The sequence below is a fragment of the Neovison vison genome, chromosome 4, assembly GCF_020171115.1.
Source record: "Neovison vison isolate M4711 chromosome 4, ASM_NN_V1, whole genome shotgun sequence".
Classification (NCBI taxonomy): Eukaryota; Metazoa; Chordata; class Mammalia; order Carnivora; family Mustelidae; genus Neogale; species Neogale vison.
Window position 1 is genome coordinate 13,512,724 of NC_058094.1, and position 24,677 is coordinate 13,537,400.

Consider the following 24,677-nt stretch of genomic DNA (forward strand, 5'->3'; position numbering starts at 1 on the left):
TTCTCAGGGGAGTGTTCTGGGAAGGGAAATCCCTTTTAGGGCCTGGCCCCTGAAGTCCCATCATTTCTGTTGTATCAATGAAGGAGTCAAAGACTTGGAGGTCTTTCTCTCCCCAGATCACTGAAGAGTGTACAATTTTTTTGTTTCACCCAATCCTCAGATGCAGATGGCTGAGTTAATTAAAGTCCTCAGGTAACTGCATGTAACCATCCTCCCTCCCCATGAGTCCTTGCAAAGCCCTGCTCATTTATGCTTGCATCTATTTATCTTTTTATTTATTTTTCCCTTCAATGCCCATCCTCCTCTCCTCATAAGCAACATTCTCATGTATCGGACATTTATCTTCCCGTGTGTAGGTGTTCTGGTGTGATATATAGTGCTTTGTGTGCGCACAGTTTAATTTACATAAATGATGCTATTTCAGAGATTTCATTCTGTGTCTTACTTTTGGATTCAGCCGGGGGTTTTCAGATCTAGAGCACTGGTGTGTGTGTGTGTGTGTGTGTGTGTGTGTAAGAGAGAAAGAGACAGCTTCTAACTGCTGCTGGCTATGCTGGGGTGAGTGTCCACTGTGCAGTTTCATTTCCGCCTCCAATGGTGGCCACACAGATGCCTCCATTCTCTGCCATCTGCTGTGATGATCGAAGCAAGCCATATTCCCCTGATGGATCTGTGGGAAAAGTCCTTTGGGGAAATACATTCAGGTGCAGGAGAGCTGGGTCTTATGGTTGCATGTGTATCTGCTTCCACCTTCCAGAACAGCTGTAGGATTTCGCTGCCACTAGTCTAGTGTGGATGTTTCCAAACCCCCTAAGTCCTACCAACTTGTGTTTCACATCTCATTTTATTTTATTTTATTTTATTTTATTTTCTGATTAGGAATGTGTTTGCCTCTTTATATGCCTACTGGTCAGTTGCATCTCCTCATTAGTAAGTTATCTTGTGTATTCTCTGTGCCTCTTTCTATTGTGGTTCCTAACATTTTTGGCTTTGCAGGGACAAGTGCCCTTCGGTTTGTACTGCGTCCACCAAGACATGTCACACATCGATGCTACTTACTGTCCTCTGGAGGCAAGTGGGTTGGCATCCCCTCGTGGGGACTTCTGCTGGAAAGGAGCACACATTGCAGTGGGGACCACCTAGCTGAGGCTTGGAGGAAAGGGAGGGCAGGTTAGGGTTGCCTTTCTTGTTCGTTTCCTTCGGTGGCTCTAACAAATTGACATACACTTGGCTTAAAACAACAGAAATGTATTCTCTCTCAGTTCTGGAGGCCAGAAGTTGGAAATCCGTTGCATGGAGCTGAAATCAATGTGTTGTGAGGACTGAGCTGCTTCTGGAGTCTCTAAGAGTATATCCTTCCTTCTCTCTTCCAGCTTCTGGGGGTGGCCAGCAGGTGGTTCTTGTTTGTCTGTTTTTGTTTTTACTTGTGGTTGTACCACTCCAGTTCCTGGTCACATAGTCTCCCCTCCTCCCTGTGCCTCTTCTCCCTGCCTCTCTCTTAGAAGAATACTATGTCATAGCATTTGGAGTCCACACAGATAATTCAGGATAACATCTTCATCTCCAGATCCCTAATTTTTATCATATATGCAAGTATTTTACCATATAAGGGAACAATTTCAAATTCCAGGAATAGATATTTTAAAAGGGCACCTTCCAGCCCACTATAGAAGGTATTTGAGTCAGAAAAACAAGCGTGGAGGGAGGCACATTTCTGTAAAAGTGACAGAGACACATGGAGACATGATATCCCGGGGTGGGGGTTAGGATGTGGAGGAGATGGGGATGGCTAAGGCCAGGGCCTGAGCAGGGAAGAGGGGGTCCATGCTGGAAGCAGAGGAGGGATGAGAGATGAGAGGACCTCAGCAAATGACCTGAGCAGGTAGAGACAGAACAGCAGGCTCTCACAAAGTAGATTTTGGAAAAATGATGTTTTGTTCTCGCTTTTGTTTTGTGGCTTTCATTTCCTTATATTGCCAAAAGTCACATCCCCAAATAAGCAGCCAAACAAACAGTGTTGTAAGAACAAAACCCACCTAATGCCTCCTTGAGATAAACCCAAGAACCTGTTTAAGGAGTGGAGAGTGTTTGAAGGGCTCCTAATTTCCGTCTTGAAGGCTTATGGTTGAGCAGAGCTTAATTTTAAAAGTCTGGCTTTCTGAAGATTTTAGAGATTCTATAAATATTTGATATTGAGCAAATAAACAGAATTTTGTTTCTGTTGACCACGTTCTGGAGCTCTTGCATGCTTGGCACTGTTGTAGAGGATGGGAATGTGGAAGTGAACAAGACAGAGTCCCCGTGTCTGGTGTCCCTGTCAGGGTGACTGGTGTTCCAGAGACAGTGAAGACGTGCAGGTGGGATGAGTCTTGGGGAGCACAGAGGGGTGGCTACTTGATAGAGGGTGCCCGGGGAGGAGTGCTTGTGAAGAAGCCAAGTGAAACTTTCACCACCTAGCTGTATGACTGTGGGTAGTGACTTAACTAACCTGTGGTAATTTTCCTCCCACTGCAAAATAGGTTGTGGTGGTTTCAAAAAGTGCCTGCAAGTTCTTTGAGAGGTCTGTGTTCCATGTCTTTGAATTGGGGTAGCATTGTGACTGCTTGGCCAACACAGGACACAGAAGCGACTCTGACTTCACAGGTAAGGTCATAAAAGACCACATAGCTTCTGCCTCCTTTGCTGGAATATTTGTTCATGGGACTCTGAGATGTGTCTAAGAAGACCAGCTACCATGTGGGAGGACATTGTGGTGGGGCCTCTGGTCAACAGCCTTCGAGGTGTCCCAGCCCAGGAGCCAGACAGGTGAGTAAGTCAGTCTGCAGATGATTGCAGCCTGCCCACCCCCGCAAGTCCTTCCAGTTGTCTCTAGCCATTCACATCTTCCCAAGTGAGGCACCAGACATCAGGGAGCAGAGAAGAGCCTTCCCATGCTGTGCCCCATGTGTGTCCTGACCCATAGATTTTGTTTGCATGATAAAAGAGTTGTTGCCATGTCCCTACATTTGGGGTTGTTTGTTACACGGCAGGACGTAAGTGGCAGTGGTTATCTACATCACTGGGCTGTTGTGTGGTTTAAATGAGTTAAAGGTGGTAAACTGAAAGGAAGCTTTTAAATTCAGAGACTCCAACTTTTGTCTAATAGGACTGGAGATGACTGAGGAGATTGTTTCTTTTTAAACAATGATTTGTAAGATTTCCAGATTTTTAATTTTGGTATTTTCCTTGTCCTACATATTTTCTCCATTAAAAACAAAATCAGGTCCCTACCTTCCTCTTTGGGAATATTACAGATAATTGGTGTTGTGCCTACCTCAGCATGGGGCACTTTTAACATGGCCTCTTTGGTCTTTGTAACCATGGGCAGTCCAGTGTGTCACCCCCAGGGGAGTGTCTCATTACTCTAGACCTGTAGATAATTAAATAGTCAGCATGGATCAATCAATAGATTATTTCTAGCTCTCAGAAATTAACATTTCTTTTCCACAAGTGTTGTCTTTGGAAAATAGTATTAAAAGACTTTGGAGTTTGTCCTTGACTTTGGACACCCACTAGCAACCACCCCATTTCCCTACAGTTATAGAAAAATTCTCAAAAGTGTTGTCTGGACATGTTGTCAGTATTTCCTCTCTTCCCACTTCCTCTCAACGCATTCCAAGCAGGCCTTGGCCACCAGACTCCACTAAACCCAGCTTCTATCAACATCACCAATAGCCTCCCTCTTGCTAATTGTAGTCATTGTTTAAGCATCTTTAGCCTCAGCCTTACTCGGCCATCTGTGCATCATCTGGCACAACTGATTTTACCCTCCTTGAAGAAGAATTCCCACACTCAATGGCAAGAGCCTCCATCTCCTTTCATCCTCTTCCACTTCATGGGCTGCTTCTGGTCTTGCCAGTAAGTCCTCCTCACCTCACCTTCTAAGATCCTTGAATGCTGGAGGGCACCAACAAAACTCTCTCTATCTTTGTTCTCTTCCCTGTTTCCAAAGAGTTTCACATTTTACAATGTTATCTGGCCAAACACTCGAGAGTGTAATCGCAAACCTGAATCTCTCCTCCGGACCCCTGACTTTTATATCCAACTACCTGCCCAGTTGGCATCTCAAATGTAACGTGATCAACACTGAAACCCTGGGCTCTCCCAAGACCATTACCATGCCTGCCCCAGTCTCCCATTCTTAGTAATGACTATTCCCATCTTCCAAGTGATCAGTTAGGAAATCAAGAGTATTCCTTGATGTCTCTCCTCTCCACACTGGATCCATTAGCAAATTCTCTAATGTTATTCATATCTCTGTTCCAAAGTCCCACTGTCAGGGAGGCCTCCATGAGCACCCACCTGAAAAAGCTGTCATGCTCTGTCTTCTTTTCCTGCTCAATTGATTGATTGATCAATTGATCCATCTATCATCTCTATCTATCTATCTATCCATCCATCATCTATGTATCATTTCAGAGCAGTTTTAGATTCAGGGAAAAATTAAGAGGAAGATACAGAGATTTCCCATCCACAAATGGCCTCCCCCATTATCAACACTCCCCAAAGTTACATTTATTATAATTGGCGAATCCACATTAACACATCATTATCACTTGAAGTGCAAGGGTTTTCTCTTCATGTTCTTTTAGATAATGTATATTAAAGACACCTGTCAACTGCAAAGAGCATTACAAATGTCAGTAGTTATTGTTGCTGTCTGTTGGGAAGAGCCCTCATCACTGTGTCAAAGGATGATGAAATTTCAGACTTGAAAGCAACCTGAGAGGTGACCTATGTAACTCTCTATGATGGCCCTGCAGATCCTGAAACATGTCCAAATATTTCCCCACCATCAAGAAGCCCATCACCATCCACTCCTTTTTTTTTTTTTTTTTTTTTAAGATTTTATTTATTTGTCAGAGAGAGAGAGGGAGCGAGAGCTCAGGCAGACAGAATGGCAGGCAGAGACAGAGGGAGAAGCAGGCTCCCTGCTGAACAAGGAGCCCGATGTGGGACTCAATCCCAGGACCCTGGGATCATGACCTGAGCCGAAGGCAGCTGCTTAACCAACTGAGCCACCCAGGCGTCCCACCATCCACTCCTTTTAACAGCTCAGTTTCTTCATTGATATATTTGGGGTTGAAGTCTTCCACCCCATCAATTCTAATTTTTGATCCTAACTCTGCATTGGGAGCCACAGAACACTAGTTGAATTTCTGTCTTTATGACATCCTGTTAAATTTTGAAGGTGGTTGGTCTGGTCCTCTTTAGCCACCCCTGACCTGGAAAAGCAAACAGAGAAAGCCTCAGTGGGCTGACCCAAGGAAAATACCTCTCCTTCCTTCAGCTGCTCCAGCAGGGACATGATTTTGAGATCCTGTCCACTCTCCTGAATGCAGCTGAGAATGTTACTAGTTTGATCCCTGTGAGCCCTGCCCAGAAGTGAACAGGGCCCTTTGGTCCCGAGCTGATTGCTTCAGGGCTCAGGTCTCTCTTTGCCTCCTTCTGAAGGGCTTGTATGCTGATAAATATCATCAGGATTTGTTTAGCTTTAGAGCTTCTGTTTCTCCAGATTGACAATGCACTTGAACTCCAGTGCTCCTTCTCATTCTCCTCTTCCCCTCTCTTTCTCCTTCTCCCTCATTCCTCTTCTTCAATGAAAATTGCTAAGTCCTCTCCTCTAGACCTCTCTCAGCCTAAACTTTTAAAATATGTGGGCAGGACTTCACATGGATCCCTCAATATATAAGTTTGTCCCTCCTTCCCATCTTGACAACTGAGGTTGATTTGTCAATTATCCCACGTTTGCTTTGTCTCCTAGTTTTGAGTTGCCTGCCTGGACAAGCATGTCTTTTTTGGTCTTATTCCAAATTAATAAGAAAACTGATAGCTAGTTTGAAGCCCTGGCCAGGCCAGTAATTGATGACCACCTGGATCCATTGATGACTCTCTGAAGGTATGTTCTTCAACCTTTTGTGAACCCACCATGTGCAGCATTTGTCCAGATCACAATACTTCCTATTGCTACCAGAATATCATAGGGGCCTCAAAATCTTTGTTTCTTATGCTTAGAACATTTCTGGTTTGTAACCCTATTAAGAGAGGGAAATCCATGCATTTGCCAAGCCTTACTGTAGGTAAACCAATATTAACTTCTTCCAGCTCACTGTGACTCCTTGAAGCTCCCAGTGAGACCATCTGGTCTTGGCACTCAGGAAGGGAGTCTCAAACACATAGCTTGGCCCACACAGCTTAACAGCCATAGTAGCTAAAATAACACTTCTCGAGTGCCAGTTACAGTTCCAAGTGTTTTGTGCATTGGTGACTGACTCACAGATTCTGTACCACAACCCTAAAGAGTAGTTGATATTATTATACCCATTTTATGGATGAATAAACTAAGAGACAGGAACATGAAGTAACTTGCTGAGGGTCACTTAACTAGCAAAGATTAGAACTGGAGCACTCTACTTCTAGAGCCCAAAATTCTTTTCTGTTTTTGCTTGTTGCTCATGTGACCCTGAGGTCATATCTTTATCTTGGCCTCTGGTTTAGCTTCTAACCCTCTAATATGTGTAATATGGCAGAATGATTGTGAACATGGACTTAGGAATTCAGGTTCTATCACTGCCAGCTGTGTGATCTTGGGCAAGTCATTTAATACCTCTGTGACTTGTTTTCTGTATCTTTATTAAGCTGGGGATTGAAATAGCCACTGTGAGCCTATGATAAGGACCAAGTTGACTCATCTATGAAAAGTGCTCTGTATAGTGCCTGACACACTCTCAGCGCACCACACAGTAGATATTGTTGATATCATATTATCTCTGTTGTTATTAGTTAATCATGCGATGGGTCTGTTTAAAGCTCTGAGGTGCCGCTGGAGTGACTTGAGTTTATCACTCTGCCCAGTGGCTCCACCAGACCTTTGTGAGCTACTCTTCCTGCCTGAGTCAAAGGTGTCCAGCCTTTGTGTCTGCCCATCTATCCTGGCCTCATGAATCAGATCTGGATGGTCTAATGCTTCCCATCTGTATCCTTAAGCATCAGCAACTGATTTTTTTAATGATTTATTTATTTACTAGAGAGAGATTGAGAGGGAGCATGCCTGTGAGTGGGGAGGTCAAAGGGAGTGGGAGAGAGAATCTCAAGTACACTCCTCGCTGAATGTAGAGCCTGGGATCCATCCCAGGACCCTGAGATCATGACCTGAGGCCAAAGTAAGAGGCAGATGCTCAATGGACCGAGCCACCCAGGGGCCCCAGCAGTTTTTAATAATATATTCTGCAAGTTTTTTAGAGTTTAATATCCAGGTGACTCTTGCTTTTGGTTCTAGTGTCAGATGAAATGTGCCTTGGGTCAGCCCACTGAGGGTTTCTCTGTTTTTTTTTTTTTCCCCAGGTCAATGTGGCTATCGCTTTGGGATTTGGGCTTTGTGAAGTTAGTGGTGTCCTCTCATAACATCTTCTTCTCTCTTGCACTTGCCTTCTCTCCTTAGCATTCTGTTCTACTTTTGGTAGGAAGAACACTTCAATGGGAGAGGTGGCGAGACTATGGGAAAATAACTCAGCTCTCCCAAAACCTTTGGAAACCTTACTACCTCCTCTTTTCCCAAAGCACTCCACAGGCTTTCCAGAATTGTCAGACATTCTCTATGGGCAACTGGCAACAGGGTGAGGTCCACTCATACTAATATTTTCCCATTTTCTTAGAGATTTTCAACAAACCCATCGCATATTTGTTTTTAATCAAGAAAAGAGAATTCATAATTTCTCTTAGCATGACTTGCTCCTTGAGATATGGCATGCTTTCTCATTTGTTTCCTAGAGTTTCCAAATGGGAGATATACAGTGATCCTTCATTAAAGACGCATGCAGGTATCAGGCTAACAGACAGCAGACTTTTTTGGAAGAGAGATGCAGGTCCAGATTCTTTCTGTCTTTCACTAGCTTTTGTAACTTTGAGCAAATTCCTAAGCACAATTCCTTCTGTTAGAACCAGGTGACCTTTCTCCCCGTCTTACAAGTTTTGTATAAGGATTATATGAAATAATGTCTATACAGCATTTGACACAATCTCTGTGTCAATTCATGAGACCAGCGTGCACTCAAATATGTTTTTAAAATTAGGATTAGGATCATGTGTCAATTATCTCTTGTGCGATAAGCCCCATTGTAGATGTTTGTATCTACTGTTTCATGAAACTTCATATCAACCTTACCAGATAGGAATGATGATGGTATGTATTTAAATGAGAATGCTGAGAGCCAGAAAGATTACGTAACTTGCTTCTGGCGTGCAGTTAACCTTAGGGGCAGAACGAGATGTCCTCCTGGATCCATATGTTCCTGATTCACATGCTTTTTCAATCTCTTCCCCAGGCTCTCATTCATAGTTTTCTCTGCTCCAGGTCTTTCTGAGCTTTCTTCTAAGCTTAGCTCCTGATCTTCCCCTAAGCCAACTCTCTTCAGCCAGACTGATGTCTTAACGTCTGAGAAACATACTTTCTACATGTCCCCAACACCCATCAGTTCATTTGTTCCTTCATTCAGCCAATGACTCTTGACCATTGTGTCTGGGCCCAGGTTACCAAGATGAAAAGACTGGGACTTTGCTAGTGGGGAAGTTACAGAACAGCAAAGGGTTATATAAAAGGATGTTAACGTGAAACTTTTGGCTGAGACCCTAAGGAAACAGATTATCACATACCATAGAGTACTGCGAGATGGACCGCCCAGAAGAACTTGTGCAAAGTAGGTGGTCAAGTGTCAGTTGGCTATGTTGTAAGCCCCTCAGCCCCATCAGGATATGAAGGTGCTGGGGACTTGATGGCACAAGCAGCTTGTGGGCTGGGCTCTGTGACACTCTGAAGGGGCTGGGGTGAGGTGCTTTCCCTCACCTGGATCTGTTGAGAGAGGACAAGCAGGACAACTTGGATGAGAGAGGACAACTTGTTGAAAGAGGACAAGCAGGACCACTTAGATGGCTGCCCACTGAATCTTCACACAGAATTGTTACAGGGGAAAGCAAAAACAAGCTTCTCTTGTATTAAAGTGCTGAGATTTAGGGGGTGTTTTTAAGCTGCTAGGTGTAATGACCCAGCCAGAGTAGTCTTTGAGGAAGAAAAGAACATAGCTATTTTTTTAACTTCAAGTTTTTATTTAAATTCTAGTTAGTTAACATATTTACCCATATGGGGTAAATTTTACCCCATCATATGGGGTGATTTTACCCATATGGGGTAAAATCAGGTTTAGGTGTAGAATTTAGGGATTCATCACTTACGTATAACCCCAGTGCTCATCACAACAGGTGTCTCCCTTAGTCCCACCACCCATCTAGCCCACCCCCCACCCACTTCCCTCCCTCAACCTTCAGTTTCCTCTCTACAGTTAAGAGTGATTCTTATGGCTTGCTTCCCTTCCTCTCTTTTCCCCCCTTCCCCTATGTTCATCTGTTATGTTTCTTAAATATTACATAATGAGTGAAATCATATGGCATTTATTTTTCTCTTATTTTACTTAGCACAATATACTCTAGCTCCATCCACATCACTGCAAATGGCAGGATTTCATTCTTTTTGATGACAGAGAATAGTCCATTGCATATATACACAACATCTTTTTTATCCATTCATCAGTCAATGGACGTTTGGGCTTTCTCCATAGTTTGACTATTATTGACAAAGCTGCTATAAAAATAGGGGTGGATGTACCCCTTCAAATCTATATCTTTTTAAAAATATTTTATTTATTTCCTTGTGGGGGGAGAGCACAGGCAGGGGGAGCAAAAGAGGGAGAAGGAGAACCAGGCTCTCTGCTGAGCAGGGAGCCTGATGCGGGGCTTGATTCCAGGACCCTGGGATCATGACCTGAGCCAAAGGCAGAGGCTTAACCAACTGAGCCACCCACATGCCCCATCAAACCTGTGTTTTTGTATCTTTTAGGCAAATACCTAGTAGTACAGTTGCTGGGTCACAGGGTAGCTTTATTTTTTAACTTTTTGAAGAACCTCCATACTGTTTTCCAGAGTGGCTGTACCCAGAGTAGCATGTCCACCAACAGTATAAGAGGGTTCCCCTTTCTTCACATCCTTGCCAAAATCTGTTGTTTCCTGGGTTGTTAATTTTAGCCATTCCGACGGGTGTGAGGTGGACTTTTATTGTGGTTTTGATTTGTATTTTCCTGATGATGAGTGATGATGAGCATCTTTTCATGTGTCTGTTGGCCATCTGGATGTCTTCTTTGGAAAAATGTCTGTTCATGTCTTTTGCCCGTTGCTTAACTGAATTGTTGCTTAACACCCCCCAAAAAATTGTTTTTTGGGTGTTAAGTTTGATAAGCTCTTTTTAGATTTTGGATACTAGCCCTTTACCTGCTATGTCATTTGCAGATATCTTCTCTCATTCGATAGGCTGTTTTCTTTTCTTTCTTTCTTTTTTTAAAAGATTTTATTTATTTGTTTGACGGACAGAGATCATAAGTAGTCAGAGAGGCAGGCAGAGAGAGAGGCAAGGAAGCAGGCTCCCTGCTGAGCAGAGAGCCCGATGAGGGCCTCGATCCCAGGACCCCGGGATCACGACCTGAGCTGAAGGCAGAGGCTTTAACCCACTGAGTCACCCAAGCACGCCTCCATAGGCTGTTTTTTAGTTTTGTCAATTGTTGCCTTTGCTGTGTAGAAGCTTTTTATCTTGATGATGTCCCAAGAGTTCATTTTTGCTTTTGTTTCCCTTGCCTCCAGAGACATGTCTAGTAAGAAGTTGCTATAGCCGAGGTGAGAGAGGTTGCTGCTGTCTTCAAAAAGAACATCTGAGTTTGTTTCCCTCATTGCTGTGCTTTCCCTTCATTCATTCACAAATCTCTACCTTGCATCTCTAAGTCTCTGACTTGCTCATTTTGAAGAACAGAGAGAGAATTACTTCCCATTTTTCCTCTTCTATTGACTAAACTCTCAAGGGTTCTCTTCATGTGTTTTGAGGTCTCCCTTCAAATTAGGGGCTTGAGGGCTATGTTGAAAGTTTATTTTTTGATTATGTATACATTCTGACTGTAGTCCTTTGTGTGTGTATATAAATCATATATACAAATCTGTGATATATTTATAATATAAATATTATAATGCATATTTAATATAATTGGCATTGTACTATCAGTTGTATTACATATACAATATAATATTTATATTATGAAAATTTCCAGCTTCTGTAAGTTGAGGTTGGGTTTGTGGTCAGGGAGGAGGAAAAAAAGTGAAATGGAAAGAATAAGTAAACATTCTCATGGGAGGACAAATGTGCAACTTTTATAAGGAAAATCATTTTTTAAATGAAAATATTTTATTTTTATTTAAAAATAAAAATATTCTATTTATTTATTTGGCAGAGAGAGACGCAGTGAGAGAGGGAACACAAACAAGCAGGGGCAATGAAAGAGGGAGAAGCAGGCTTCCCGCCAAGCAGGGAACCCAGTGCAGGGCTGGATCCTGGGACCCTGGAATCATCACCTAAGCCAAAGGCAGACACTTAATAATGACTGAGCCACTCAGGCGCCCCTAAGGAAAATCACTCTGCATTGTCTCTCCAAAGGGTATTTAATGAGTAAAATATGGACAGTGGATGGATTCCAAGAGAGAAGTAACATCCAAGCACAGAGTACAGAAAGCTGGAGATGTTAATCAGTGGAAAATTTCAGAAGTGCTAAAGCTACAAAAAGACCTCTCAGAGTCTTCCCTCTGGAAGGCATAGGTGTGGCATAGGAAAAGGAACACAGGGTTCAGAAAGCAGACTCCTGTTCTGGGTCCCTGGGTGCCCTTGAGTCACCTAAAAATCTTCTAATCACCCTGGGCCACTATACCCTCTTCTCTCCCATAAGTATAAGGCCCACCTCATGGGGCTGAAGCCCAACACTTGCTTGAGCTCAGAGCTGTGGAATACTGGGGCCAGGCCTCCAGTGTGGCTCCTCTGGCTCCAGGGATTGTAACGTTGTGTCCTCACTTTTGCCATCACGATGGGTTCCTTAGATTTGGATCAACTTCTGAAGGGTTTCGACAGCCAGGTTGAGGAATTTAAACAGGACCTGGAGGTAAAGAGGACACTTCAAAGTCAATGAAAGTCGCTTCAAGAGCCTTGAAGATTTGAGTGTGTTTATCACGGTGCCTGGGGCACTTTCTGGATTTGTGGCTATCTTTGCTTTCATAGTGTTAAGATGCAGAGAACTTCTGGAATTCTGTAGTTATTCCCCAAAGGCTCACCTCATGTCCCCCTTAAACATTCCTTGGGGGATAGGCTGGCTGTCCCTCTACCTGGACGCAAGGAGTGTGGCTCCTATTCTCCTGCACTTGTCGTCTCATTTTTCCCCTGAGCCGTAAGTGGTTCATAGCTATCAAGAATGCCCGCACCCTGAGGACATGGTAGGGACACCCCCCCTCCATTACTTTCCAAGGTCCATTGATCAGGTGTTGGCTGTGCCTCCAAACTTTGGCCAGGCTAGTGACTAGAATCTTTAGGTGAAAGTCAAGACCGTCATGTCAAAGGCTCTAACTGACAAGACAAAGTCAGCCCACAGGTTTATGAGGGCCCCACTGACTCTTTATGACCTTCATAGTTATTTAGAACACACAAAAGGACAACTTCTCTGTGGACAAAAGAATCTCAAGCAGAAAAATGGGTAGGCTTTATCTCATGGAGAAGCTTCTGAGTCTTCCATTAGCCCAGACCTTAGAAGACCCACTGCTGAATCAATAGAAGGAGGGCTTTTTTCTTTACTTAAGCTCTTGAAAAATACTGTGAACTTAAAACAGAAACAATTATAAATGTCAAAGGTATAGAAGCTTCCTGTTAAATCTTAGTCCCTTTGTAGGCATGCCTATAAATGCTGAAGCCGAGAGCTTTGGTTTTGGAGGGTCCTGAAGGACTCTGAGATGCAATTAACAGGGGCTCAAGTGTGTTGACCACTGTAATCATCCCAGAGATAAGTGGGATTCTGGACAGGAAGCTCAGTCACCTGTGATGACTATTCAGTAAGCAAAGGAAAGGGGAAGACAGCCTCTGGGGAAAAGGATATATTTTCTTTTTGAAGTCATTGCATGGAGGTTAGGAGAAGGGAGGTCTGGGCCAGTGCACAAACACTCACGCTTTAAGAAAAAGCACCTGCTTTTACTCTTGGTGTCATTTAATGGGGCGTATAATCCATTTGTCTCAGACTTGTAACATAAACCTTCACCTGGACGGTCCCGGTTCCTTCTGTTCTCTTAATGTTAGTAGCTAACTTGTATTGTATGCTCACTCTTTGCCAGCATTGGCAAAGTAGTGTCCAGATGTTATCTCAGCCCGTCTCTGAGGCAGACACTTAGCAAAAATCCCATATCACAGATGAAGAAGCTGAGACTCAGAGAATGGTACTTCAAGGTCACCCAGCTGGTCAGTGGCAGCCAGGAACTCCAGTGTTGTGAGCTACCCTCCTCTCCACCACAGGTGGTTCTTAGAAAGGTGTCTGATGTGGATAGATCTTTCAAAGTATTTGCTAAGTGAAGGATAGAATCCGATTTCAGGGCCTTTATCATAATGCTCCACTGCCTCAGAGCTGTCAGGGTCCTTCTAGATACTTATCTGTCAGAGAAGGAATGTGACTCTTCCTTAACTACACTCAGTAGTGTGACTGGGTTCAGCCACACTGCTGGGTTGTTCTGACTGGCTGAGGCATGCCCCTCTTTCAGGGAGTGACTTCTAGACCAGGGTATCTGGAAGGAAAGGTGGAGGGTAGAGTAAGCTGGTAGGCAGGAGCCCAGGGCTATCCTTTGGAGCCTGTCATTTAAAAAAACCCTGGATGTCTAGATGTCACATTCCCTCTCGAAGCCTGGTTTGAATGATCTGAAACATGATTTTTTTTTTTAACCTACTATTTATTAACAGCCAAGACTCTGGGAGGGGAGCGGGTCTGTCGAGAAAACCCAGCCATCATTTCCTCCTTTGAACTTTGCCCAGAGACCACAGCACAAGGTGTCTCATACATATGTGGCCATTCCTCAAAAGCACATGGGTGGAGACTTATGTCCGCACAAAACTGCACACTTTGTTTATAATAGCTTTATTCATGATTGCCCAAACTGGAAACAACCAAGATGTGCTTCAGTAAGTAGGTGAATAGAACATTATAGATGTTAATGTTATAGATAACAGAGTGGACTATTAGTCAGTGCTAAAAATAAATGCACTCTCATGCCACGAAGAGACGTGCGGGCAGCTTAAGTGCATACTGCTAAGAGAGAGAAGACAGTTTGAAAGACTGCATGCTGTACGGTTCCAATTATATGTCATTCTTGAATAAGCCAAACCATGGAGACAGTAAATGACCAGGGGTTACCAGGGGTTGAAGAGAAGGAGGGTTGGATAGGTGTAGCACAGAGGGTTTTTAGGGCAGTGGAACTACTCTATATGGTACTATAATGATGGGAGCACATCATTACACATTTGTCAAAATTCAGAGAATGCAGAGCTCCAAGAGTGAGCCCTGATGTGAAATATGGAGTCTCGGTGATAATGATGGGTCCATGTGGCTCCATTGATTTTAACAAAGGTAGCATTCGGGTGTGGGACATTGATCATGGGAGACTCTGTGCATATGTGGGGGCAGGGAGGATATGGGAACTCTTTGTACCTTCCTCCCAATTTTGCTGTAAACCTTAAACTTTTGTAAAAAGAAAAAGTAGTCTAGTAGAAGAAAGAATGAAAAACAACAACAACACGTGGGTGCTATGATGACAGAAACATACATGCATCTACACTTCAGAGGATTTAGAAAAAGTTTTGCTCTGATGAACCAGTAAAGTGATGATAGAGAGAAGAATAAAATGATGAGGAAATTATGTTGTAAAGGTTCTTATCCCTGGAAATGGGGTAGATCCCTGAAGGAGACGGTCTTGGAGCTCACCCACAGCGTTCCCATTCTGAGGGGTTCCCAAGGGCTGTGAGGTGCTGTCTGTGATTATGGTATCAGTCAGCTGACCTGGCTGAGGTCCCTGTCTATTTGGCTTTGTCCACTCACCTCATTTTCTGAGGGGAAAAAGAGGCAGTATTTGCGAGCATCAGCAGCATGCCAGGCAGATCTTTCATCTCTGCTCCAAATCTTTGCTTCTGTGGTTCCACCTTAAAGACACCTCCTTCCCTTCTCAATGGGTTAAATCAGGCCCACCATTTCCTGCCCTGGGTGTGGCTCAGGTGCCTCTTCTCCTTAAGGCCTTGTATACTCTCAGGCCTGCACGTCTGACCCCCCCGCCATGAGGTCCCCCCGTTCTTGCTGCCAGCAACACCCACTCTGCCCTGAAACTAGAGAACTCAGTATCTACTAGGGGGCCCTGGGTCCCTCACCTTCCTTATGCAGAAAGGCCAACTGAGGTGACGTGCCCAAATGTGATTGGTTACCAGGGACAAAGCCAAGATGGAATAAGGTCTCTGGGAACCATGGACATGTGTGCTTTCCTGTGTAGATGAGCTCTCATGAAACAGGAAATACACAAGTCCCACTTTCCTATACTCTTTTCTGAAGCAGAGTGGATCTGAGACCTCTTAGTAGCATAGATACTTGAAGACTAAAATGAAGCAAAACAAAATGCTACTGTAGCTTGCCCTTCACCTTAGCAGAAAGATATTTCTCTCTTTCCTTCTCCTTTTCCTTCCATTCTCTAAACCATGTTTCTGAACCTCAGTGATGTTGGCCAGATAGTCTTTGTTACGGGCAGCTTTAGTGTGTATCATGGGATGTTCAGGAGAATCTTCTGGCTTCTACCAATCAGATAGTAGTAGCACATATTCCTCCCATGTTGTAATAATCAAAAGTGTCTCCAGACTTTGCCAAATGCTCCCTGGAGGGCAAGATCACTCCTGGTTGAGAACCACTGCTCTAAACTTGAGTCAAGTTTAGAGGCACCTGCTAAGTGCCTCTCTCATCCATTCTGTAAACCCACATGGGGCCTCCACGCTGTGCAGAATGGCTATGAAACTCCTGGGTATCCTTCCCTCCTAATTCCCTAACTTCCTTTTGTTCCTTTTATAAGAAATCATGACTTTGGGGAGAGCTGCTTACGGGAAACCATAAAGTCATTCTCCGCTCTCTCACCTTGGCTGTGAAGATAACACAATCAGGCCATAGAGGCAGGGTTTTAGGAACTTCAAAGCTGAGCAGGAGGGAGTGGAGGTACAGGAGCTGTGAGCTGAGGTCTTATCTGCAGCTTGAATGTTCTCACCCTTATCAATCCAGAAGGAGGAGTCCTAGGGGAGAGCAAGTGGGAGTCAAAGGCCATGTTCCATTCTTTTCCCACTTGTCTTGAGACTGAAAGAGAGCAAGGACTAAGGAAGGGCTGAGGGCAGGAAAGTAAAGTGGGAAGAATGCCAACAGGGGAGGAACTTTGCGGGGAGGGTGAACGTGGAGGGGGAACATTTCCTGACCTCACACTAACCCGCACTGACCTAGAGTGGACATGACAATACAGAGTCAGAATCTGAGGATTAGAAGGTCTTGGCATTAGCTTCATGAGCACCACCTAGATGATACCTGGGCCTCCAGCCTGCAGCCCTTCCCCAGGCAGGTGCAGAATGAGGGGCAGCTTCTTTGAGACCTTTTGTCATAGATAATGAATGCCCATGCATAGATGGCGGCACCTGGAGTGGAGAAGTGAGAATCTAAGCAGCAGAAATTTGCAGGAGTTGAGGGCAAATCATTTGCAGAGGTTTGAGGGAGGAGGAGGAATCTGAGGTAATAGTAATAAATGCAAACCTTTACCTATGTATTGCTCACAATGCACTGTACGTGATTTGATGCACTTGATGTAAGTAGTCAATCATTTCACCCTCCCAGCACCTCTCTAAGATAGGCATCTCTCAAGTATCCCTTTTATAGGTGAGAAAATTGACGTACAGAGGTGTTCAGTAATTTGCATGCCATGGAGTAAATCAGGAGGAGAACTAGAACCTGAACTCAGATAGCCCAGTTCTAGCGTGTGGGATTTAAACCACTGTGCTATCTATCCCTTGGATAAAATAATTCGGATAGTTAAGTGGATGTTAAAAACATAAATTTGGGTATGGCCTGAAGGAGGATCAGGTTTGAAGGCAAAACAGCAGGTTCAGCCTTGAGGATGTTAGATCTGGAGTGCACATGGGAAACCCAGGTGTTATGCCTGGAAGGTGGGACAGCAGCTCAGCCATAAGCTCAGTATGGAAATCTGTGAAGCTACAGCTTCCTTGTAGCTATGACTCGGGACCCATGAGCCCTGAGAAAACAAGAGGACCCAAGAGTCCCAGAGAGCACTGACAGTTAAATGCAGATGGAAGAACCAAGAAAAGAGAATGGGGAAAAAAATCATCAGTGTAGAGAGCAGTGCCCTGGCAATTTAGGGTGAAGTGAGTTTCAGGAAGGAAGGCAAGGTCACTAGGGACAAAAGCTGTAAAGAAGTCTTCTAAGATAAGAAGTGAAAAGAGGTATTGTTCTTTAAGGATCTCCTGGGTTTCTAATTTATTTCCCCAACCAGAGGGGAAATGTATTGAGGCAAGTATTACATCCAACACTTTGCTGGGTTCTTTTTTTGGGTCTCTGTGGTTTCTAGTGCAGGACTAGGCATGCAGAAAACAGCCTCTGAATACCTGTAGATTGATGGTTGTTCATGTTCCTGTTGCCTTTTCTCCTTGTTAAGACAGTGTGACATGTTTAATAAGTTGTCCATACCTGTTGAGGAGGAAATATAATGCTCTAAGTTTCATACAATTCATCCTTCCTCAGTAATAGCTATTGCTCTTTGAAGACCTACTGGGAGCCTGGCTCTGCACTGGACAGGTGGTTGACATTTGTAGTTCAAATCCTCACAATCTGGCAAGCTGGGCATTGCGATCTTCTTTTTCCAGACAAAGTGACTAGGTTGAAAGCTTGTTTTCTTGCCTGGGCCACATGAGTAGGCAGAGTGCTGCCCAGATAAAGACCAACTGCCATATGACTCCAAAGCGCTGGGACTCAACATGCCCCCAAATGAGCTTCTTCCCATACCCTTTGAGTGCGTTTTGCCATAGCTTTTATTTGATCTCCATTCTTCTGTTAAGCCCCCTTCCCTGGGATCTGTCTTCCAATTTATAGCTGTAGTGATTTATCTAAATACAACTCTGGTCATTTAAACATCCTTCAGTGGCTTAAAGGGATATGACATTCCATGAGATAAACCCATTCTCCTTAGCACACCTTGTAGGGCTTTCATTATCTGACCTCACTTGCTGTTCCAGGCCCTTTTTGGCTAGTGCCTCACACTCTCTTCTCTCTAGCCAAACCAACCTCCTACATTTTCCTGAAGATGTCCTTCTCTCATTTTGCATATTGTGTTCCCTGAAGTTACGATGTTCTTCTTGCATCCTGGGCTAATTCACACTTACTTTTTAAGTTTTGATTTACCCGCCTCCTTTCACAAGTATCCCAACCCTTCTGAGACCTTATTAAATGGCACCCTTCTACATTCCTCCTCTGAGTACCCCATAGTCCTGGAATCCCACATGGTCCTGGAATCCTGCATTCCATTCCTGGAATCCTGGAATCCTGCAGTCACTCTGCATCCTGCTTGCCCCTTTCTTGTGGTGCCCTCACTTGATTCTGAGGTTTTGGAGGACAGAGATCATGTATGACCCTAGCTTGGAGCAGGAGGTAAGGTGCTGCCTATTGAATAAGTGATTGGATTCTGAGGGAGAGCCAGCACCAAGGTTGGAATGCAGGTGCAGAAGGGAGGTCATTGGGAAGGGCAGGCAGTTGGGTTGGCTATAGTGTAGGTATCACCGTGGGGATTTGGCAAAAGGCTTCTCCCAAGTTGACTTCTTCCTGCCACTCCAGAAGACACAGGGGGATCCCCTCGGCTCTCAGACAGTGAAAATCCTTCCGGACCCGTCTGGAACAAAGCCATGCCTAGAGTCTCATCTTTGGAGTTCAGTTTTTTTTTTTTTTTTTTGGCAAGACAGACAGGAAACACTTGACGGCGAGGTTCTCCTATGGAATGTGAGTTGCGACAGAACTGAGGTCCAGATGGAAAATGCCTCCTAAGTCTTAAGCCAAGCTGGAAAGATAGGCCGTTGATAGTGAAGTTTATCCTTCCATTTTAAAAATAGTTGGCAGTGAAAGTAATCCAGGCTCATGCATCTGAAGTGTTGTAAAAATTAGCAAGACTAGGGGGCTGAAAGGAAAAAAGCTTCAGAGAAGAGAAAGGAAGCTATTCTTCTCCCCACCTTATCGCTACCCTCCCATCTCCAGATTGAGGGAAGCATTTCTCTGTGAGGGGACACACGATGCCTTTACTGAAAGGAATGTCTAATGGTAGAATTTTCAGTCAGGGAAGCAATAAGGGAGACTTGGGGCAAGCAGACCCTTCAAATCACAATCAAGGGGTAGCCACTGCTTATAAATGCAGCCCCATCTGGGTGTATGGCACCATAACCCTGAACATTTGATGGAGTCACAGCTGGTGACATACTTCCACAGACCCTGTCTGAACTGGTTTTTATAATTATCTGATAAAGAAGGGCTTACTGTCTCCCCATTCTACAGAAGAGGAAACTGAGGATCTGATTTGTCTAACATCTCACGTTCAGTCACTCATCTTTTTATTCATTCTCTCCCTGGCTATCAAGCACTGACACGGCTCCAGCCACCATCTTAGCCTCTGTGACACCATGTTTCCTTAGGCAGGTGAGGGCCTTGTCTTCTTATATCTTACATTCTATTTGGAAGAACAACAACAAAAAAACCCAAATGACTAAGTAAATAGGATGATGTGTTGCAAAGGAAACAAAGCAGTGGAACTGGAGAGAGGGTGCTGGTGGGGGGTGGGGGTCGTCGTGGGGGTGTATGTGCTGACTTTGGAAAGACAATGAGGGAAGCATAGTGGAAAAGATAGGGGAGAATTTGAAGAAAGACAAATTCTTTGCCCCCTTCCTTATGCCCACACAGCAGAGGGCTCCTGTAGGGCCATCCTTCCCTGTATTTAAGAAGACCCTAAAAACCTCAGTTGAAACGGAGAATGGCCAAGAGCATAATTCTCAGGGACCTCTGAAGAGGACCCTCGGACCTTACCAGTGACAGCTCAGAGATGGGGAAAATGCAAATGTAGGCAAGCCCCACCCTGGCAGTATGTAGGCAGCTGTTCTGGAAAATAAAAACATAGGCCATTTACAGATTCAGGAAGCTGAAGTGTTTTATGGGCACAATCATCGAAGGCAAACACAGTCGTGTTTCTTGATGACGTCTCCCAGAAGCTGTTCACCTAGATGATAGAAGGCTGCGGGAAAATATAACAGTCTCCAAATATTTGGAGGCCTGTCATGGGGCAGGAGGACTGGCCTTGTTCGAGAGAGATGCAGGGAGGGACAGCTAGGAGGTAGGAGGGGTACAGGCACCAGCATGGGTTTGGAAACAATTTTCTAAGAATCTCAACTGGCCAACAGTGGAATGAGGCTGCCTTGGGAGGGAGAAAGATTTTCCCCTCTGTCACTAGAAGAGTGTAGGTAAGGGTTCCTGCTGAATGAATGATTTGCTGATTGATTCAACTAGCACTTACTGAACATCTTTAAGCAGCAGGCCCATGGATACTGTGATGAACAAAACACACAGGGTCCCTGCTTTCCTGAACTTTCCTTTCTAGTGGCAGAGACAGTCAGGAGAGAAGTGAAGACACAGATACAAAAATAGTTGTAGCTAGTAATGAGTGTCCTAGCACAACAAAGAAAGGGATGTACCAGAATGACTTGTGTGTGTGTGTGTAGTGGATTGTACCTCGTATTGCATGCTCAGAGAAGCCATCTCTGATGGGATGAGTTTTGAGGAAGTCCTACATGAACAGAAGGACCAGCAAGAGCAAAGACCTAGGCTGGTGTTCTCAGGAATGGAAAAAGGACCATGTGGCTAGGCATAGTGAGCAAAGGGATGGGATCAGGCAGGGACCAGATCAGGTAGGGCATTGTAGACCATGGCAAAACAGTTGGGTATTTTATAAAAAGGGCACTGGGGAGTCATAGAAGGGACATGCTTTTTTTGGGAGGGGGGGATGAGAGGTTGAACTAGATGAGTGTTTTTCAACTCTGATTGTGCCTTGGAATCACCTGGGGACCCAGAGATGGGATCCAGAGCTCTAAATGAGTTCTAAGATTCCTTTCATGGTTTAGATTTAAAGTACTGATAGTGGCTTCCTTATGGAATCACATATTTTGCTCAGGACATAGGAGAACATCATGGCCCATACAAATTGGGCTAATATACTATCTGCAAACTGGTGTGCTAGTATGGGTTGGTTCTAAATAAATTTAATTCATGTCAACAGTTACTTGGTGGATTGTCTTCCGTGTGCCCATTTCTAAGCATGCTTGGGGTAAAGCACTGTGTCTCACACATGGCAGGTGCTCCATAAATATTTATTGAATAAACAATTAGATAAATGTATCTGATATTGCACTGGGCAATGCAGAAAAGTAGAAGGAAGAAAAAGATGGGAAAAGATAACAAAGATATCTCTATTTTCTCTATCATAGGAGAAAGACTACAACAGGATATTTGCACATGAGGAGATGGGAAGTACAAGGGAAGGGCTTTTGCTTTGAGTTTTCATTTGTGCAGCAGGATATCATGGGTTCTGAATGGGGAGGCAAAAGGCAGAGTCTGAATTGTTCACTCCCCAGCCCAGTGGATTCTGGCTTTCGGTTTCTCAGAGGAATTTGCCTTCCATTTTGTAAGGACAACCAAGGAAACACTGAGTGGTCAGGGGTAGGGACTCTGAGATTCCCTAGGAAATTCAAACTGCTTGGAACCAGAGCCTCCAGGTTCTCTGCTTTGCCAGGAAGATGAAGGTTTTGGCCAAGAACCTCCACAGAGTATCCATAGCTACCAGGTTTTACAGCCTGGCTTGAGGCTGGTTCTCTGTGTACTGCCTGGGTTAACCTAGGCAATGACCGCCATGGGTCTGAGAGCCAAGACAAAATCAGTTCCACCATTTCTCCCCAACTTATTCTAACAATCCAGGACTGGATGTCTGGAATTGACCCTCATCTAATGAATACATGTTAAGGAGTCTAGCTGGCACAATCAATTCCTTTCCAAAGCTAAGGGGCCAATTGTAGAAGGTACAGTGTCAGGGTCTGAGATTGGATTTAAACGTTTTGCAGATTCCAGGAAGAAGGGAAAGGAAAGGGCTTTTGATTGCTCCTATTATGGTCCAGACCCTCTGCTAGATGCAAATATCCATCACCATGTGCCCCAGTTCTGAGGCCAATATGACTATGGACACAGAGAGGTGAAATCACTTTCCCAAGATCATGTTTGAAGGAGCAAGCATGCAAGTGCAAAGCTTGTACTCTTGGTTGCAACGTCCCCTTGTCTTCTGTGCTGATTCCAGTGAGGTGGAAGTACTTCAAAGAAAGAACAGGGCTGAAGGCTGCCCTTGTGTTTTTTTGCATTGCCCAGCACAAGTTCGGATATTAAATAGGTTCCCAGTAAACATCTGCTAAAGAGAGAGAAGATCTATTTGATATGTAAAATAGTATCTATGGATGCTACTTTTGACTTCTTTGTTTGGTACTTTGATACACTTGTGGCAATCTTAGCTTACAGCAGGACTTAGCTAAACTGTCCTGTAGAACTAGAAATCTGGTCTTCTAGAAAGGCTTTAAAATGTCAACCAATAACATTCTGGTAATTTAGCAGAACTCTAGGGATCTGCCTACCATCTATAAGATTCTGTTGGAGATTTGGGGCCAGGGTTCATTCTCAAGGCACTTAATGTTGAAGCTTCAGATATAGAAGAGATCCCGATCCCCAAGATATAAAGTAGAAAGAAAATGAACACAGTTGGCTTTTGGTTAAAATGTGGGAGATATCCATGTTTGGTAAGTTTGGGGGGGGTCCTTTTTTTTTTTTTTTTAGATTTTATTTCTTAATCAGAGAGAGAGAGAGAGAGAGAGAGATTGAGAACACAAGCAGGAGGAAATGTAGTCAGAGGGAGAAGCAGGCTCCCCTCTGAGCAAGGAGCCCAATGGGGGACTCCCAGGATCCTGGGATTCTGACTCAAGTCACAGGCAGACACTCAACTGACTGAGCCACCCAGCTGTCTTGAGAGAGAGGGTCTTACTGAAGAAGCAGGGAAGGCACAGTCAGAAAGGCGGGACAAGAGCCATGCTTGTGCTTAGTTCTGGAGTATAAAAAAGGGACAAATGTTGCTGAGAGGAAGAAAGAGAGAGTACACCCTTGTTTGATTGGTTCATGCATGGACCAGAAATGTGCACTCTATTCCTAAAACACTGATTATATTATGGCCCTGCTTCAAATTCTTCCATGGTCTACAAAGTCTTCCTGAGGAAGCAGACTGCCCCTCAGGCTGGCTCAACCTGGTTCCTGCTGCCTTCTCCTGGCTTATTGCTCTGGGCCCTTTTCCTCGATGCCTACCATCCACACAGGTTTGGGGATCTTGGGCAAATCTCCTTCAAAACCCACATCAATTTCCACCAGGATTGTTCGTGTACAAACTCATATCTGTTGGTAGACTGTGAGCTTCTAGAAGGCAGAGCCTGGGTCTCCTTACTTTTTCCTTCCTCTGTGTCAAGATTTGCAATCTGTCCTTAATGTATGAATGAATGAGTGAAAGAATGAATAGATAAACCACTAGCCTAGAAATTCCAAAAGGTTAGAGCTGATAAAGCAGGACACCTCTGTATGCTGACAGAGTACCAGGGGCACCTACCTGGATCTGTTCTGTAATGTGAACAAACTTAGCTCTCTTTGTCCCTCAGACAAATGCCCGTGATGACCTTACCTGTCTTTCCACAGCATTTCTGTAAATGAGACAGCTGAGGATAGCCACGGCTTAGTGAAGAGAAGGGCTGGAGGCAGACAAATTAGGATTGTCTTGTCCCTTAGAGCCAGACTGTCATAATCTATGAAATCAGGATGACACCATCTACCTTCTCATCTTCAGCCAACAGTGAGTGAGTGTTATGAAGCTAGATGCTGGGGTGGCAAAGGCATAAGAAACTCTTTACCTTTCAGCTGCTCCCAAATCTTGGATGGAGTTCATAGGATTGTTGTGCAGATGAATGTCAAACTGAAAATAATAGGGATGCCTGGGTGGCTCAGTCGGTTAAGTGTGTGACTCTTGATTTCAGCTTGAGCTGTGATCCCAGGGTCTTGAGATCGAGCCCGACATTGGGCTCCACGCTTAGCATGGAATCTGCTTGAGAGTCCCTCTGCCCCTCCCCCTGCTTGTGCTCTCCACTTCCCTGGCCCCGCCGTCTCTTTAAAATCAATCAATCAATCAATCAATCTTTAAAAACCAACTGAAAATAGTAGTAACAAATCTTTACTGAGTACTGATGGTGAGCGGGGCAGTGCTCAGGGAGAAGCACCTTCATAAATGATCTCACCCAAGGACTACAGGTACTTGGAGAGAAAGACATCATTGGCAACTTCATTTTGCAGATGAGGGAAGTAAGGCTCAGGGAGAGGTTGGGTAATGGGACCGAGGTTTGGCCTGCACCCCAGGGCTGGGGCTTGCTCTCAAATGCTTTGGGGAGCAGTGCCGGTTGGCTGTTGCAGTTTGTGTTCAGTGATGCCAGACCCCAGATCTCCTGATTTTAACTGGGGCCATTAGACTCTGGGGATTGAAGCAATGTATTAGACTTAACCCCTAGTTTCTTTGCA